The following is a 13,547-nucleotide window of genomic DNA, read 5'->3' as shown; positions in this document are numbered from 1 at the left end:
CAGAAAAACCTATATTTTCTATTAAAGTAACCTTCTACCAAGGCTTAACTATTCTGTATGCTCGTTTGATGTAAAAGTGTGTAATTTCCCAAGTGTAACTATCATTTAACAAATATAGTTTGTACATTAACGTTTAAGTGAGGTTATCACTAAAATATGTAATGGGTAAATCATTGTAGTACTGTAGTTTTGTATTATAAGAACTACTGCTGTACTAACTACCTTAAACCAGATTTATATTAAGGTATAATGTGATAAATTGCACCATGCTATCGACTGGTAACGACGACATAATGAATGGTCGTAATAACGGAATGGCGTTTGGCACCCGCAGACCTGCAGGTCCGGCTGTAGCTAGCAGCAAGGTGTAGGAGAGTCAATCCAGTATAGATCTATACGCAAAATCACGCTCTCCCTCCAAGAGAATTCTGGCTACAAATCGGGCCATGACATTTAAGGCATGCTCCGACACAGTGGATCACAATTGTTAACGTGTTCATGTATATGTGATGTTTCTCGTTCTAGTATAGTTGTATATGTACTGTTCCTAGTATGGTTGTATATGTACTGTTTCTAGTATAATTGTATATGTACTGTTTCTAGTATAGTTGTATATGTACTGTTTCTAGTATAATTGTATATGTACTGTTTCTAGTATAATTGTATATGTACTGTTTCTAGTATAGTTGTATATGTACTGTTTCTAGTATAGTTGTATATATACTGTGTTACCCCGATGGTAACTAGCTATTGATGTACTGATAAGTATGAATATGGAAGTACTTTTATGTCTATACATGTATATATGATATATAACTAATATTGAAACGACCCTCGGATGGTCACCCGAAATCCCACCAGACCACATCTCAGTGCGCGAAAAGGAAATAGGGCGGATGGCCTTCCTAAGTCCTTTAAACATTACTTATATATCTATACATATATGGGCATGCAATTTATAAGAAGTAAAACAAAGCTTAATAAAAGCATTTGATAAGTAAAAGAGTTTGTAAAACATTTTGAAGTAAAACAGTTTGATAAACAGTTTGAACAGTGATAAAATCATTGGTTTTCTAGTTAGTAATCACATGTGATTAATGCAATCACATGTGATTGATGTAATAACTATAAGTATTTAACTTGTATCCCCCCCCCCCCCCCCCGTAAAGTATTTAAAACATTTAAAAGTATTTCAAAGGTTGATTAAAGGGGTATGAACTCACTTGTGGTGAGTAGATTGGATTGATGTATCGAGTACCGTGCTAGGTGGCAAACGGAGACTTGTTCACACGTTCGAGCCTAGTTATCATATAATGAGCATATATATAACTAATTAGCCAAATAATAACTTAACAAAGTAAGTTGAAACACTTAGGAACATGTAAACACTTTATATAAGTGTTATAGGTCCTAATGGTTGCATCCAAGCTGATACGGGACAAGGCAAAAGGGGTTTAATGCACCAATGACCTTGTATATGAGTTCACCACCCAACAAACCCCACCCTTTGGAGTTTACGGCCGTGAACTCCTCACTTGGTGGTTTTGGGTGTTTTGAAGTGCTATCTTGATCCTAGAATAAGCCTGGCCTTGTTGGAATAATCCTTGAAGTAGTTTAAGGCCTTGGAATGCTCCATTTGGGAGTTTACAGCCAAAGGACCATATCCCCTAGAGTTTACGGCCATAAACTCCTATGGGGTGTTGGTTTTAATTCATTTAAGTCACTTGCACAAGTAGGATAGCTTCTATGTTTTTGTCTAAGGCTAAAAGGGACATTAGGCACACATTTGTGCCTTTACTTGGAGTTTATGGACCAAGAGGTGCTCCTTGGCTGTAAACTCCCTTTAAGGGGTGATTTTGATGTCATTTTTTCCCCATTCAAGTCCCAAGTATACAAGGTTAATTGTCTTAAGGCTTTAAGGGTGTTTAGGGCATACTTTGCCCTTGAAAAAGGGGTTTACGGCCCAAGATCTTTCCTTGGCCGTAAACTCCTAACACCCTATGATTTTGAAGTGTTTTGGTGTCCAAATTAACTAAAAGCATTAGAGGGTAAAGGTCCTTAAGCTTTAGGGGTGATTAGGGCACACTTTGGCCCTTGGAAATGGTGTTTACGGTCCAAGAAACTCTTGGGCCGTAAACTCCAAAAATCTTATGATCTTGGATGATTTCTAGCCTCAATTGGTCATACAATAAGTCCTAAACAAGTTTTATAATAAGGAATCGGGACTAGGAAGCCTTTAGGCTTCGTTTTGGAGTTTACACCCCAAGAACGTTCTTGGGCCGTAAGCTCCCGGATCTTGTATTTTAGACATGTAAACAATGTTATAAAGCATATAACAAGTATTAAAACACATTTAGGAAAGTAGACTCACAATCCGGGATGAAAACCCGAAGATCCATCAGAGAGAAAATGGCTTTTCTCTAGTTGGAATTGTGAATAATGAATTAATTAAATTCAGAAATCTATTTATAGTCCTGAAATATTTTGACAGAAAATATTTTTATTCCGGACGTTGGACTATAACATTATGAAACTTGGAATGTTCAAGTTTCACAAATACAGGAGCATTCAATCTCCTGATATATCCAGAAACGTAAACCCTAATGTACACAAACTTGTTCGGACAAGTCTGAAAATCACTGAAACTGGACTAGCTTCTATTGAATAGATAATGTTCGTACAAATGGAAATTTCGGGTTGTCACATCATCCCCCCGTTAGAAGGAATTTCGTCCTGAAATTAGAATTTAAGCAAATAAGAAGTTACAAATAACTAAGCGAAAAGATGAGGGTATTTCAGTTTCATCTGATCCTCGCGTTCCTAAGTGAATTCCGGTCCTCGCTTGGCGTTCCAGCGAACCTTCACGATAGGGATACGGCTTTGCTTCGTCTGCTTGACCTCACGGTCCATGATCTCTACAAGTTCTTCCACGAAGTTGAGGCTCTCGTTGAACTCGATCTCGTCGAGTGGGATTACGAGAGTCTCGTCGGACAGACACTTTTTCAAGTTAGATACGTGGAATGTAGAATGTACGTTACGAAGTGTGTCGGGTAGATTGAGTTTGTAAGCTACAGGGCCGACTCTTGCAAGAATCTCGAAAGGCCCTATGTACCTAGGATTAAGCTTCCCACGCTTACCGAAGCGTATCAAGCCCTTCTAGGGTGAGAGTTTGAGAAGGACTCGGTCTCCCACCTGAAATTCCAAAGGTTTTCTTCGCTTATCAGCGTAGCTCTTCTGTCGGTCTCTAGAGGCTTTCAATCGTTCACGGATCTGAACGATCTTCTCTGTCGTTTCGCGAATGATTTCCAGACCGGTAAGAGTACTATCGGAAGCTTGCCCCCTGGCTAATTGGGTATCACCCACCTCAACCCAGCACAGAGGGGATCTGCACTTTCGGCCGTAGAGGGCTTCGAATGGAGCAGCCTTGATGCTCGTGTGATAACTGTTATTATAGGAAAACTCGACAAGGGGTAAATGAGTATCCCATGCTTTCCCGAAATCAATCACACAGACTCACAACATATGTTCCAGTGTTTGGATGGTCCTCTCACTCTGTCCGTCGGTCTGTGGATGGTAGACTATGCTCATGTCTAGCCTTGTTCCTAAGGAATGTTGCAGTGACTGCCATAATCTTGAGCTGAACCTACTATCTCTATCGGAGATAATGGATATAGGTACACCATGTAGCCGTACGATTTCCCTAATGTATGTTCTCGTAAGTTTCTCCATCTTGTCGGTTTCTTTGATTGGCAGGAAGTGTGCAGACTTGGTCAATCTATCAACGATGACCCATATGGTATCAAGTCCACCCGTTGTTTTGGGCAACTTGGTTATGAAATCCATAGTGATCCGCTCCCACTTCCATTCTGGAATCTCTGGTTGTTGCAGTAAACCGGAGGGCTTCTGGTACTCGACCTTAACCTTTGCGCAAGTAAGGCATTTACTTACGAAGGTAGCAATCTCTGCTTTCATATTAGGCCACAAGTATAGCTTTTTAAGATCCAGATACATCTTATCTGAACCTGGGTGGACGGAATACCGAATGTTGTGCGCCTCGGTCATGACCAAGTCTCGGAAACCACCGTGTTTCGGTGTCCAGATCCGGTCCATGAAGTATAAGGCTCCGTCACCCTTGGCTTCTAAATTATTGTCCATTCCTCTGAGGGATTCACTTGTCACATTTTCAGGCTTCATGGCTACAAGTTGGGCCGCCTGAATTTGGTTAGACAAGTGTGAATGGATGGTTATTGACAATGAATTGACCCTGCGACCAGAATATTTCTTCCGACTTAGGGCGTCTGCTACTACGTTGGCTTTACCCGGATGATAACGAATATCGCATTCGTAATCACTGAGTAGCTCGACCCACCGTCGTTGTCTCATGTTGAGCTCTTTCTGATCGAATATGTGTTGTAAACTCTTGTGGTCGGTAAAGATAGTGCTTTTCGTTCCATACAGGTAATGTCTCCAGATCTTCAGAGCAAACACCACTGCTCCCAGTTCAAGATCGTGGGTCGTATAGTTAACTTCGTGTGTCTTCAACTGTCTGAAGGCGTAGGCGATGACCTTACCTCGCTGCATCAGAACACACCCGAGCCCTTGATTCGATGCATCGTAATAGAATACAAAGTCTTCTATCCCTACGGGGAGAGATAGTATCGGCGCGGTGCACAAGGCTCGCTTGAGCGTTTGGAATGCTCTCTCTTGTTTCTCTTCCCAGTCAAAGGCCACGCCTTTCTGGGTCAGGGTTGTAAGAGGTTTCGCTATTCGGGAGAAGTTTTGAATGAATCTGCGGTAATAGCCAGCGAGGCCTAGAAATTGACGAATTTCAGTAGGCGTCTTCAGTGCTGACCAGTTCTCAATGGCTTTAATTTTGGATGGGTCCACGTGGATTCCCTCTTCGTTTACCACGTGTCCTAAGAATTCGACTCTTCGGATCCAAAATTCACATTTTGAGAACTTCGCATAAAGTTTCTCCATTTGTAAAGTTCCTAAAACTAGTCGTAGGTGATCGCCATGCTCTTCCTTACTTCGGGAGTAGATCAGGATGTCGTCAATGAAAACGATGACGAACTGATCCAAGTAAGGTCGGCATACTCTGTTCATCAGGTCCATGAAGACTGCTGGCGCATTGGTCAATCTGAATGGCATCACCACGAACTCGTAGTGTCCGTAACGAGTTCGGAAGGCTGTCTTTGGAACATCCTCCTCTAGTACCCGTAACTGGTGATATCCGGATCTTAGATCAATTTTGGAGAAATAGTTCGCCCCTTGTAGTTGGTCAAACAGATCGTCTATGCGAGGCAGAGGGTAACAATTTTTGACCCTCAGTTTGTTGAGTTCTCTATAGTCGATACACATACGGAATGATCCGTCTTTCTTCTTAACGAACAAGACCGGTGCTCCCCAAGGTGAGAAGCTTGGTCTGATGAAGCCCTTGCTGAGTAGTTCGTTAAGTTGACTAGATAATTCCTGCATCTCTGCTGGTGCAAAGCGGTAGGGCGACTTGGCTACTGGGGTAGCTCCTGGGACTAAGTCGATTCTGAACTCGACCTGTCGTTGCGGAGGTAATCCAGGTAGTTCGTCTGGGAAAATGTCGAGGAAGTCGCTCACTACTGGAATGTTCTTTAGTTCTTTCGTTTCGAGGTTCGTGTCGATAACGTGAGCAAGGAATGCGTGGTATTCTTTGCGCAGATATTTCTGTGCTTGAATACTTGATATAATGCGAAGACTCGCACCAGGTTTGTCGCCGTAGACTATAAGAGTTTCATTAGACGGAAGGTTTAGTCGGACTGCTTTCTCGAAGCACCTGATGTCGGCACGATGAAGACTCAACCAATCCATGCCGATGATAACGTCGAAGCTTTTTATTGAGACCGGCATGAGGTCTATTGGGAATGAATGGTTATCTAGGGTTAGGATACATCCTAAGTATATGCTACTGGTGTTTTTTGTTTTTCCATTAGCCATTTCTACTGTGAATTGTTCTTTAAGTGCGTGTGGTTGTTGTTTAAGCATGCGGGCAAATTTATGGTTCACGAAGCTTCGCTCCGCTCCACTATCGAACAGAATGCATGCATAGGAGTTATCGAGAAGGAACGTACCAATCACCACTGTCGGGTCAGCAACTACTTCCCCGTGGCCTATAGCTAGTACCCTCCCTGCTCCTCCATCATTCCTCGCTTTGGGGCAGTCCCTCTTATAGTGGCCTGTTTCGCCACATCCATAGCATGTTGGGCTCGCGCCGGAGTCGGGGACTTGTGTGATCGGTTGTGCTGGGAACTTACAGAAACGGACGGTGTGTCCTTTCCTGTTGCAGTTTGAGCACTGCATTTCACGGCAGGGGCCGTTATGGTGGAAGTTGCATTTGTTGCACTTCGGCAAACTTCCAGCATACTGCTTCATCGGAGCAGTAGCAGGAACAGGGGGTACCGCGGCATGTACTGCCACAATTTGCTGCTTCTTGGCAGCTCGCTGCTTCTTCTTGTCATCCCAGAACTTCCGCTTGGTGTTAGCGGGTTTGGAGGGTTCCGGGATGGCTAGGGTTGTTGTGGTTGTAGGGGTTTTGACACCATGGTCAATGAGTCGTTGTGCCAGTCGCTTGGCACTGTCGAAGGTAGCAGGGTTTGATGATAGGAAATTCCCCTGATATGGAGGCACTAGCCCCCATATGTACCTTTCAATCTTTTTCCCTTCAGTGGGAACCATATTAGGACAGAGGGCCATTAGTTCGCTAAATCGGGCAGTGTAAGCAACAATGTTGGTGCCCTTCATGGTTAGGCTCCAAAGCTCCTGCTCTAGTTTCTGGATCTCGCCCCTCGGGCAGTATTCCTCAATCATGAGGTCTTTCATCGTTTCCCAGCCTATGTCGTTGGCCACGACGAGAGTTAGAGATTTAACGTGGCCGTTCCACCACGTTAGGGCTTTTCCTTCAAAGGTGCATGCGGCATATGTAACTTTGCTTGCAGCAGGGCATGAAAAAATTTCGAAGACTGATTCAGTCTTCTCGAACCATTGCGAGAGGGCAATGACTCCACCGGTCCCATGAAAGGACTTCGGCTTGCAGTTGGTGAAATCCTTGTAAGAGCACTCTCTCAAGCGTACAGGAGTTTCAACCGAAATGGAGTTAACCGGGGTTCCACCTCTGCTGGCATCAGTAGAGTGATACTGTACCATGGCAGTTGCCACTGCTGCAGCTACGACAACATTTAGGGCTGCTGTATCGATGACCGGAGGTGGAGGAGGTGGTGTAGGTGTAGGGTTATTCCGGGGAGATTTGCGAGGAGACATCTTTCAGCTATAAGTTTATAAAGATGAGAAAGTGGAAAGAATCAATTTGTAAGTAATGTGCGAATGACACATGGACTAACTAACCATAGTGTAATGACCCGTTTCCGGTATGTTAATTCCTTGGTATTTGTTTTGAAGTTTTACAAGAGGGATTCGGCGAGTTCATAGCCTGACTCGCCGAGTAGGTTCGGGATTTCAAGCACGTGTTAGCTGGAGACTCGGCGAGTCCATATTCCGGACTCGGCGAGTCTGTCCGTCTGGGAGAAACCCTAAATCCCCGGGTTGCCCACTATTTAACCCACCCTATGGCCCTCATTCTCGCCTCCTTCACCCTCAGAAGCTGTGAGAAAAACCCTAATTCGTCCTTGAGTGTTTGTAAGTGATTTTTTGTGTGCATTTGTGAAGGTTTGAAGAAGGAGAAGAAGAAAGGAGCAAGAAGAAGGATTGTAGAGCAGAGATTCAAGGGAAAGCAAGAGCTCTTTGAGGTATTCTTCTAGTTTCTTTCCCTTTTTATGCTTAAAAGCCCTTTTGAGATCTAGTTGGTGCCTTTCTCAAGCTTTGTGTTGATATGGAAGCCTTCTTATGCCGAGATATCTTTAGATCTGTATATTTAGGAGTTGTAGAGCCCAGATCTATTGCCTTTTTGGAGCTATTTTGCATATTAGCCCTAGATCTACCTCCTTTAGGCATCTTTTAGCCTTTATTCCCTTATTCATGTGTTTGTGCACGTAAAGTTGGAAACTTTACGTGGTAAACTAGCTTATTGGACTCAGATCTATCATTTGTATGTTCTGGATTCGAGCAGAAACAAGTGTAGAATAGTTGCATGGCGGTGACTCGGCGAGTCGGAAGAACGACTCGGCGAGTCGAGTTGCGAGTCCCCGATTCCTTCCTTTTGAGCGGTGTCTGTCGTGTGGGACCAGTGAGTAGTAGGGTGGACTCAGCGAGTCGAGGGTAGACTCAGTAATGAAGGGACTCGGCGAGTTGTTCATACAACTCGGCGAGTCCAAGGCAATCTTCTTAAGTTCAAGAACAACTCGTCGAGTTGTTCATATGACTCGGCGAGTCGGATGAAGATTGTCTGAGTTCTTGGATCAAGAGGGTACTCGTCGAGTCGATGCCATACTCGACGAGTAGCAGCGAGTAGGGTTGAGGTGGGAGAGTAGAGACTCGGCGAGTTGGCGGCCCAACTCGGCGAGTCAGGTCAAATGAGAGTTGACTGTGACCAAGGGTAAAAGAGTCATTTTACCCAAGTGCAATGTTTAGTATTTGATTGAGTGTGTTTATGGACTTGTAGCCGGGGAGATACCGGAGCAGCAGCAGTTAGATTCCAGAGTCTTACACTCAGCAGCCAGTTTACGAGGTGAGTTTCCTTCCCGTAGCTAGGGTGCTTGAGGTCTTTGTGATACAAGCATGTTTGTGTTATGAGTTCTGGACTCTGTTCCGATGCAGTGTGCAGTATATGTGATTATGATAGTGTTATGTGTTATGCTATGCCATGATCGGTTAGTTCCGGACTTCGGTCCGATGCAGTCAATTCCGGACTTCGATCCGATGCAGTTAGTTCCGGATTTCAATCCAATGCAGATGGTTCCGGACTCGGGTTCGATGCAGGGGACAAGGTCCCAGTCAGTTCCGGACTTCGGTCCGATGCAGCTAGTTCCAGACTTCGGTCTGATGCAGCGGGCAAGGCCCAGTATGTGCTTTATATATATGTTGTATGGTATGTGGTATTTTGGGGGAGCTCACTAAGCTTCGTGCTTACAGTTTCAGTTTTGGTTTCAGGTACTCCCGCAAGCAAAGGGAAGAGCTCGGGGTGATAGCATCGCACACACCACAGCTTTAGCTTTTATCCTGGGAATTGATTTAGTTTGTTTTGATTTGACATAGTATGATACAGCTTTCCGCACAGTGTTTTTATTATGTTTGGGATACATCACGTATGGTTTTATGATATGACACTCAGATTATGGTTTTGGTTATATTGAAAAACGAAATTTTTGGGTCGTTTCAAGTTGGTATCAGAGCCCTGGTTTGAGGGATTTGGATACACTTCCGGATGTATCTGAACTCAAACTAAGGGAAATAAAAAGATTTTTTTTTTTTAAAAGAAAACGTCTTCTAAAAAGAATTTTGAAAGCACTTAGAAAGAAAGAAATTTTTTTTTCGAGATAAAGGTGTGTGCATGCGATCAGCCTAGCTCAAGTAAGTACTCCCAAATTACCCATACAAGTTATTTGTTCAGTTTCAGTTTCAGTAGAACAGCATGCTAGTATAGGACTAAGGATCTAGGAGAATGCCTTATGTGCCTGCTTTATGTGTTACAACTTTATGAGTATTGCACGCTAGTATTGAGTAGACAGCAGTAGGATAGCCTGTTTAGGTTATGCCTGATAGTATGAGCTTAACATCCTATGCTAGTATAGTTTCTTGTTATGAGAATAGTTTTGCTTGAGTCTGTTTCCCTTATCCGAATGCTGCTTGCTTCGTGCTTTGTGGGGTTCTGAGTGATGGGAGTTAGCCATTAGGTGAACACGTCACACCACATGTGATCAGGGTTGAATAATCCCAGAGTGCTGGAACTGGCCCCATTGCGCAGCTCTTGTTTGAGTCCAACCGTTATAGGGACGGGTCTTTTACTTGAAAGATTATCTGATCCTCATCACATGTGATGGTGTTTAGGTGGTGGTTAATTGGCATTATAAGGAAACCTTCAGCAGCTGAGGACCAGTTGTGTTGAGCCTGAGGTTTCCCTAGGGCAAGCCTAGGATGAGAGTAGCAGAGAGCAGCAATAGTAGAAGTGACTTGGTGGAGTCAAGGCAGTTCTTGAGGAAAGTATGGATAGATGTGGAAGGTAGGATGGGCCCGTACTACTGAAAGAAGAGGATCCGTACTCGAATCAAGGAAGGCCAAGACAAGACCAGGAAACTAGTAGTAGTATCATGATCCCTTGAGATATTTCAGTGTTCTGATGTTGTTATGATATGTTTCAGAATGGTAGTTTTGCGTTCGAGACCAGCAGTCGGCAGCTCAGATGCCGGAGGGGGAGCAGGATCAGGATCCGGCCCGGAGGTCGGGCAGATGGATGAGCAGACCAGAGAGTTCCTTTCTTCTGAGGTCACCCGCATCATACTAGAGCAGACTCCTGTGATCTTCGGTTCGATCAAGGAGGGTATTTTAGAGCTGATGGATGAGAGATTGGGTATTTTTCGTGCCTAGATGGCGGCCATGATGGGGTCGTGCACACTTACGTTCAGGGATTTCAGGGCATGCGGAGCTCCAGGCTATCATGGGGCGCAGGACCCCATAGCGAGTACCAGATGGTTGGCGGATGTGGCCAACGCTTTCCGCTCTAGCAGGTGTCCCGAGGGGGACAAGGTCAGATTGGCGTCCTGTCTTCTGAAGGACAGGGCGCGGGATTGGTGGGAGGAGGTCGGACATGCCATCGGGGATGATGCGGCTTTGGACGCTATGACCTGGGCTGATTTCTCTACCAGGTTCAGGGCGGAGTTTGCACCGGTCATTGAGGTGCAGCAGTTAGCTAGGGAGTTTCAAGACCTTACCCAGACTACAGAGACAGTGGCGGAGATCACCGCCAAGTTCAGGGAGAGGGATCTTCTTGTTCCTCAGTATGCAGCCGATGAGGAGATGAAGAAGGCCCATTATCATGAGATGTTGCGGAGTGATATCCGCATGTTTGTGAGCCGGTCCAGCTGTAAAACGCTAGATGACATGATTGCTAGAGCTCGGGAGAGGGAGATTGATCTCGAGATGGAGCAGAAGAGGAAACCGGAGGCGGTTTCGGGTCCAGGCAGTTCGGGCAAAAAGCCCAAGGTATCTGATCACAGGTCCAGGAGTCAGCAGAGCCATGGTCGATGTGGCAAGTGTGGGAGATTGCACGAGGGAATGTGCAAGGCAGGGAGTTCCGGTTGCTACAAGTGCGGTCGAACTGGGCATTTGAGCAGGGATTGTACGGCTCCTGCTACTGCTGTTGCAGCATCAGATCTGATTTGCTTTTAGTGCAATCAGAGGGGACATAAAAAGTCCCAGTGTCCAAGTTTAGCTGCAGCAAGGAAGGTGGTTGCACCTGCCCCTGCTACTTTGAGGATTACAGATGGCCGTCAGGGCCGAGCAGAGACACCAGTGGCTAGGAGCCGAGCTTTTCAGTTGACAGCAGAGGAGGCGCGAGCGACTCCTGATGTGGTGACGGGTATGTATCTTTCCTTCATCTCTTAATTATTATTATCGTTGAATATTACTTGATGGTATGTTTTATTTAGGGTCATTCTCGGTGAACGCCATTTATGCTTTGGTATTGTTCGATTCGGGGGCTACCCGATCATTCGTATCGCTTGCGCTTAGCAAGAGATTTAGTAGAGCTCCTCGGGAGCTGGATTGTCCATTAGAGGTTGAGATAGCAGATGATAGGACCGTGAGGGTCGGCAGAGTGCATAGAGGGTGTTCCCTTCAGATATTTGATGAGCAGTTTTCAGTGGATCTGGTACCTATTCCCCTGCGAGGGAATAAAGTTATTGTGGGTATGGATTGGCTAAGCCTCAATGGGGCGGTGATTGATTGTGAGCTTCAGCTAGTGAGGGTTCGCACTCCCAGTGGGGGAGAGTTAGTGATTCAGGGCGAGAGGCCACAGCGAGGACCGACCTTTTGTTCCGCCGCAAGGGCGAGGCGCTATGTTCAGCAGGGTTGCGCCGGTTTTGTAGCTTACGTCTTGGATGCCCGGGAGAAGGGCAAGACGACAGTTGATGATGTTCCTATTGTTTGAGACTACCCGGATGTGTTTCCCGAGGATTTGCCGGGGATACCTCCTGAGAGACAGGTTGAGTTCAGGATCGACCTAATTCCTGGTACGGCTCCGATAGCCAAAGCACCTTATCGACTAGCTCCCCCTGAGATGCAGGAGTTGTCTACATAGCTGCAGGAGCTGTTAGACAAGGGTTTCATTCGGCTGAGCAGTTCGCCTTGGGGAGCGCCGATCCTGTTTGTGAGGAAGAAGGATGGGTCGCATCATATGTGCATTGATTATCGGGAGTTGAATAAGGTAACGGTGAAGAACCGTTACCCACTTCCGAGGATAGATGATTTTTTTGATCAGCTTCAGGGAGCGTCTTGGTTCTCCAAGATTGATCTACGCTCCGGTTATCATCAGATGCGGGTTAGAGATGAGGAAGTACAGAAGACTGCTTTCAGGACCCGGTATGGTCATTATGAGTTCGTGGTGATGCCATTTGGGCTCACCAATGCCCCAGCCGCGTTCATGGACCTCATGAACCGCGTGTGCAGGCCGATGCTGGATCGGTTAGTGATAGTATTCATAGATGATATCTTGGTATATTCCAAGACGCAGGAGCAGCACGAGGAGCACCTGCGGGAAGTGCTGGAGGCTTTGAGGAGGGAGAGACTTTTCACAAAGTTCTCCAAGTGTGAGTTCTGGTTGCGTGAGGTGCAGTTTCTTGGTCATCTCGTCAACCAGAAGGGTATTTTGGTAGATCCGGCCAAGATAGAGGCCGTGATGCAGTGGGAGGTCCCGAAGTCTCCATCTGAGATTCGGAGCTTCCTAGGGTTAGCAGGGTATTATCGGAGATTTATTCAGGACTTCTCCAAGATAGCAGTGCCGCTCACCCGACTAACCAAAAAGTCGGTGGTATTTCTTTGGGGGCCTGAGCAGCAGGCGGCGTTCGAGACTCTCAGACAGAAATTGTGCGAGGCTCCGATCCTTACCTTTCCAGAGGGAGTAGAGGACTTCGTAGTCTATTGTGATGCTTCGATCACAGGTATGGGGGCAGTATTGATGCAGCGAGGCCATGTGGTAGCTTATGCCTCGAGACAGTTGAAGCCTCACGAGGCTAATTATCCTACCCACGATTTGGAGTTGGGGGCAGTTGTGTTTGCCCTCAAGATTTGGAGGCATTACCTTTATGGGGTCCGTTGTACTATTTACACTGATCGCAAGAGTTTGAGGTATCTTATGGATCAGCCGAGTCTGAACATGAGGCAGAGGAGGTGGTTGGACGTGTTGAAGGATTATGATTGTGAGATCCTTTATCATCCAGGGAAGGCCAACGTGGTGGTCGACGCCCTAAGCCGCAAAGTGTCGGCGGCCCCTATCAGAGATCTGTGTGTGAGGATGACAGTGATCACTCCGTTGTTGGAGCGGATCAAGGAGGCTCAGATGGAGGGCCTCAAGGAAGAGAGGCAGAAGTGTGAGAGAATAGTGGGTCGAGTAGCTTCGTTTGATTATG

This window comes from Lactuca saligna, chromosome 4, assembly GCF_052625555.1.
Source record: "Lactuca saligna cultivar CGN05327 chromosome 4, ASM5262555v1, whole genome shotgun sequence".
Lineage (NCBI taxonomy): Eukaryota > Viridiplantae > Streptophyta > Magnoliopsida > Asterales > Asteraceae > Lactuca > Lactuca saligna.
This window is presented reverse-complemented; position numbering follows the sequence as displayed.